The sequence below is a fragment of the Lemur catta genome, chromosome 7, assembly GCF_020740605.2.
Source record: "Lemur catta isolate mLemCat1 chromosome 7, mLemCat1.pri, whole genome shotgun sequence".
NCBI lineage: Eukaryota > Metazoa > Chordata > Mammalia > Primates > Lemuridae > Lemur > Lemur catta.
In genome coordinates, this window is record NC_059134.1 from 27880917 (window position 1) to 27886640 (window position 5724).

At 48.8% G+C, this 5724-nt stretch overlaps 1 long non-coding RNA gene across 1 annotated transcript; it reads right to left on the reverse strand.

Annotated features, from left to right (window-relative positions):
- Positions 1-683: 683 nt before the first annotated feature.
- LOC123641713 lies at positions 684-3628 on the reverse strand. The gene is made up of 3 exons (XR_006736334.1): positions 3573-3628; positions 2699-2815; positions 684-782 (listed from the first exon to the last, which is right to left on the reverse strand). It is a non-coding gene; the product is annotated as an uncharacterized LOC123641713 (long non-coding RNA).
- Positions 3629-5724: the final 2096 nt, after the last annotated feature.

Sequence of the window (5724 nt, forward strand, 5' to 3'; positions counted from 1 at the left end):
ACAATTCTATCCTTTTGCTAAGAAAAATTCCCATGCAAAAAAAATTCCCGTGCATCAGCCAAATTGATGGGAAGTAAATGCATTGGAGCATTGATTTAAATCCTAACAAGGTAAGTAGATTCAGAATACACTACAGGAAAATGGAAAGAGTATTTAGGTATTTAATATTTATGCTAATGATGACAATCAATTTACTACTTTTCTAAGTAGAGGTGGACTAGACTGGCATTCAGGCATGAGGGCTCTTGAGATTTAATGCCTGGAGTCTAACCGTGGCTCTCTGCCTTTTTGGCTGCGTGATCTCGGGTAAATTTACTCAACCACTCTGTGTCTTTTCCCCTCAATTTTAAAATGGGAAAAATAACAGTATCTGTGTCTTAGGTTTTTGTGAGGATTAAATGAGTTAATTCATGCACATCATTAGAACATTTTCTGGCATGTAGAAAGTGCTTAGTTCATTCTACCTGTGATTAATATCATTTGAAAGATTAGACTTTGAAAGGAGAGACTGGAAAGTTCACTGCCCCAGGTGCTTAATCCTAGGGAAAATCCACCACCTCAAAGCCTCCTGCCTGGCCATCCTGACCTTCCTGGCTGCACCTCCAAAGAGAGGCCAGAACCCAGACTTACGTGGAGCTGGGGGATGAGGAGGTGCAGGACAGAGAGGCCATACTGGTAAACCACAAACTCCCTGGCAGAAAGGTCTGTGGGTTGCACAGTTACCAGCTCTTCCTTCTGCACTGTCTGAGGTTTTAGGAGATCCAGCAAAGAGCTTTTTGGGTCTATAGAGATCAAGAGAAACCAGTAACAATTTCACTGACTTTTCTGTATAGTAATGATATGTCAACAACAACAAAACAGCTTAGGAAAAGGTTACTTGCAACAATCCATCCATCCTTCTGTGCTATATATGTACTGTGCCTCAGGCTCTCCTGCCTTTCTTTATGGAGAAATGATTGAGTTTCAGTTAACAGGAATAGAGGAGCCAGGACAGAATGGGGGTCCAGAAAAGATGGCAGCAGATTTTCTTCTATTTCACTGAGTTGTTTGGAGCATGAAACGTAATGCACTCAGAACAGCGTCAGGCACACAGTAAGCACTCAGTAAACGTTAGCTGTATTAAGAACTTCCCAACAATATTGTCTCTAATGGGCCTTGAGTATTTAAAAATTTCTGTTGTCTTTTTATTCATGAGAGGATGGTAAAAAATGGCCTGGGTAGCAAGGTACAGGCAAGAGTGCTTAACCAGCAGTCAGCACACCTGTGTTCTGGCCCCGGTTCTATAAGACCCTGAGAAAGTCACTTAACTTCTTTGAGCATCAGTTCTCTCATCTATGCAAATGTAATTAACAATCTTCTACCTTCTTATAGAATTAGAGTAGGGTTTCCAGGTGTAACAAAACAATGCATATAAAATTGCTTTCAATGTTATAAGGCCAATATAAGCATAAGGCAGAGAAGGTTGAAGTGGGGTTGGGAACTCTTAAAGGAGGGCCCATGCCAGCTCATCTTCTTAGTTTTCCCCAAAGGGAGGAGGAATTAATAATAGGTCAAGTTCTGGAGTCAGTAAACTTTTTCTTTAAAGGGGCAGATAGTAAGTTTTTTAGACTTTGCCCGCCAAGAGTCGACACTGGGGTTCAGAGTTAGTGTTCACTGTCATCATGGTAGAAGTGTGGCCTTGTTCTTCTACAAAGCCTTCTCTTGCTTCTCTGGGAACCCTGGGATCTGCCCTCCTGGAGACTCACTGGAATGTGTTGGCTGCATCTCTCTCTGGGCACTGCCCTTATGGTGTTGGATAATTTTTCATATGGGAACACAGGTCAGGAGCACAGGCTCTGGGAAAAGCCTCCCTGGGACTGAATTCCGGCAGAACTGCTCATTGGTGATATGATCTTTGACTACCTACTTGACCTATCCAGAAGCTTCAGTTTCCTCATTTGTAAAATGAGTAATGGTACCTACTTTCCTAGGTTGCTGTCAAGATGAAATGAGTTAATATATCCAAAGATTTAGAATAGTATGTGGCTTATTATAAATCACACCATAAACATTTCATTCTTCTTTTGATATTATTTACCTAATCATTTAAAAATGTAAAACTATTCTTAACTCATGGGACATACGAAAACAGGTGCAGGCTAGAGTTGGCCCGTGGGCCAACTTTGCTGATCAACTTTGCTGATCCCTGCCAAGTTCAGGGGTGTTCATGGAGCTATGCGTACGAGGGGCTGCATCATGGTCTACTGAAAGGTGCACACCGGTTTTCTGTTACTTCTCTTCTGTATGGGAGGCAGGTGAAACGTAAACTGGCTCTTAGGGGCAGGCCAGCCACATTCTCTCTTGACTTCCAATCCCAAGAGGTGGTATTGGTAAAGTGATCTGGGGTCGCCTTGTGACATGTGGCTTTCTGGTATGGGGTAACAGCCCAAGACTTAGATTCAGTGTTTGGTGGGAAGGTAGAGGACCTTCAGGAATTCCCTTTTGGAAATTGGCCAAGTTATAATTATGATGGTACTTTGGTTCCTATTTGTTTTTCCTTATATGGAAAAATCACTTGGTAATCTTAGCATGGGGGTGGGGAGAAAGGGATGTTTGGGAGGCAGGATTCTAACAGTCCTAGTTCCTAGGGGTTATACCATCACATTCCTTTGGTACTCATGATAATTCCAGACAGGGCTACCAGGGAAAAGGAGGTTACCAGGTTTGTGAGGCTCTTGTCTTTGCAATTCAGCTTCTTCCTTGTGGGCTTGGGACCAGATGTCTATTTTCTTTAAGATGGATGGTGAGGTCCAGGTGATATCAACTTTATCTTCATCTGGACAGAAGAGAATAAAATAGTCATTGGAGTGAGGTCATAAGAGTATGGCCAAAGCCAAAAAGAACCAGATAAACCATCACGTGTGACAGGCAGCCTCTGAGATGGCCCAGTAATCCTCCTATGTATATCTATGCTCTGTGTAATCCCTTCCACTTGAGTGTGGGTTGGATCTAATGATTTACTTCAAATGGAGAGAACATGGCAAAAGTGATGGGATGTCACTTCTGAGATTAAGATACAAACAGAGTGTGGCTTCCATCTTGCTGCCTTCTTGCATTCTGTTTCCTGCTTGCTCCAAGGGAAGCCAGGGTCTATGTTGTGAGCTGCCCTACAAAGTCCATGTGGCAAGGAATTGATGTCTCTGCCCAACAGCCAGTGAGGACTCAGGTCTGCCAGCAGCCACAAGAATGAGCTTAGAAGTGAATCCTCCCCCAGGCAAGCCTTGAGATGACTGTAGCCCAGGCCAACACCATGACTGTAGCCTGAGTCAGAGGCACCCAGCTAAGCTGCACCCAGATTCTTGACCCAAAGAAACCATGAGAAAATAAATGTTTGTCATTTTAAATCATGAAATTGTAGGGTAATTATACAGCAATAGCTAAATAATACATTGTGTTTCTCTATGTTCTTCCTAAAGAACCTACTGTGGCTATACTCCTATGGTCCCTGAACCCCCAGCTGTAGTATTAGGACTTATCAAAAGATGACCAAGTTTGGCAGCAGAAGGAAACATTGAAATAGTGACCAGCCTTACCTGTTCCCGGCCTCTGAGCCTCCAGCCCTGGGCTGTGGCCTTGAGCTCCTGCTAGCACTGCTGTGAGGTGCTTCAGGAATGGGATCAGCAGCGGGCAGGCAGCAGCCTGTCCCCTGAGACAAGTGGTGCCTATCCCGTAGAATAGGTTTCCAGGGTAATTCTCCAAACACACCGGGGTTCCTGAGACAATAATCTAGGATGAAATAGTCAGAACTGAGTTCTGTGCTTGGTTCCCACCTATCCCACGTGGCTGCTTTGGAAGTTCCTCTCTGAAGCCCCCGTCCGAGATGGAAACGCAGATCTGGGCCAAGTGCAGAGGTCAGTACCTGGGTGTGCAAGAGCTGGAGGCGGCTCAACTCCCGTCGGTACTGCAGCTGACCGAGGGCCCTATCCAGGAAGTTCTGTCTCTCCCTCACCACCTCCTGAAACTCATTCAAGAGATGCTGAACCACCTGGAGCACAGGGAATGCAGTGCTCACGTTCACGATGGACCTTCTTTTTCTTTCCTCTTGCTCCCCTCCCAAGCCTGTCCACTGTTCCTTGAGCCCACCTAACCTTGAATATTACATTGCCCTGAAGAGCCACAGCTGATGACATGGGAGGATGTGCTCTTCTCAAATAGGGCCCCTGGGCAGCCTCAGAGCCTCACCTTCCTGGGACGGTTCCAGACCTGTGGGCTCTGGTTTCTACTTTTCTGCAGCCACGTCTCCTCCTCCTGGCTCTGCAGCCTCCCAGCTGCTTGCCTGAGCTTTTCTGCTGCCTGCCTTAAACTCTGCAGGACCTTCCGCATGCCCAGCACCACCTGCGCCTCCTGTTCCCACTCCTCTCTGTCTGCTGCAAAAGGCAGAGAGAAGGGCCACGTGGCAGTGGCCATGGCCAGGGGTAGGGAGAAAAAGACAAGACAGTAGTTTACTGGAGCCAGGGGAAACTGCCAGGTAAAAGGCTTGGCTGGGAGCCCAGGGGAGATGACCAGAGAAAGCAGGCAGGAGGGGCTCCCCGCTGGGCAGCTGTGGGTGGTGGCATCAGTCCCAGGAGATTTCTGCTGTAGGATCTGGGTCCTAGGAGAAGCTTTCTTACCTTGCAAGAGCAGGGCCCGCTCTGGGCCGCTGTGTGTGCTCAGGGCTCCGGCTCTCCTCTCAGTCTCCTGCAGGCAGCAGGACTCCAGGGCCTGGCAGGCCTCCTCCACAGCCCTCAGCTACTTAGGAGAGAAGGCGCAGAGGAATAGGCCTCAGAGCGGGAGGCAGTAGCCCTGCGCTGGGCCACCTCATGACAGTCCCTCCCACCCCCCATGCCATCCTGCTGAGACCGGTAGGGGTGGCTGAAATCTGGGGTCGAGGCATCTTGGGACTGTATCATTCCCACGCTCAGGGGGGTTAGGGGGAGACAAGATTCTACACTTTCAAAAAGAAACTCATGCAGTCTTGGCAGATAGGTGGGTGGGGACCACGGTGGCGCCTCTGGGCCTTACCTGCTGCCCGGCGCCGTTGCCTGCGGTGAGGTGGAGCTCGCGGCTCAGGTGCCACAGGTGTTCCACCAGCCGCCCCTCCTCCTGCTCCTGGCGGCGCCAGTACTGCTCCCGGGCCCTCAGCTCCCGCTCCAGGACGTCCAGCTACAATGTCCAGCCAGTTTAGGGCTCACCAACTTTTATTGCTCACAGCCCACGTGGTCTGGCTGTAGCTCCCCAAAGCCCCCAAGACATGGCCCTCTCCACCCCTGGGCATCCGTGAGGGAGTCCGGTGAGGCAGTCGACTCGGTTGTAGGTGGAAAAATAATAACCACACATGTTCCTGGGGCTCCCCAGTCCTTCCCTCCCTCCTCCTAACACCTGGGATGGCCAGAGTCCCCTGCGCCCAGCCCCCGCCCTCGGGAAGGCCAGCGGAGAAGGGCACCGTGGTCACAGGAGGTTGTTCTCACCCCCTCACATCATCCCCTTATGCTGATCTGTGAAACGGTGGTGTCAGGGCCAGAATTTAAATTTCTTGGCTTCTAATAAGAATCTTACCACACATCCATCTTTGTTTCTGAAGCTGAACTAGACTGAGGATGTAATGAGGGCGGGAGGGGGCCCTAAATCATTTTCCTCTTGGTGGAGATCTGCCAAGGGCTGAACGACTACAATCACCTCCTGGCTTCCTGCGCTCGTCTGGCCCTG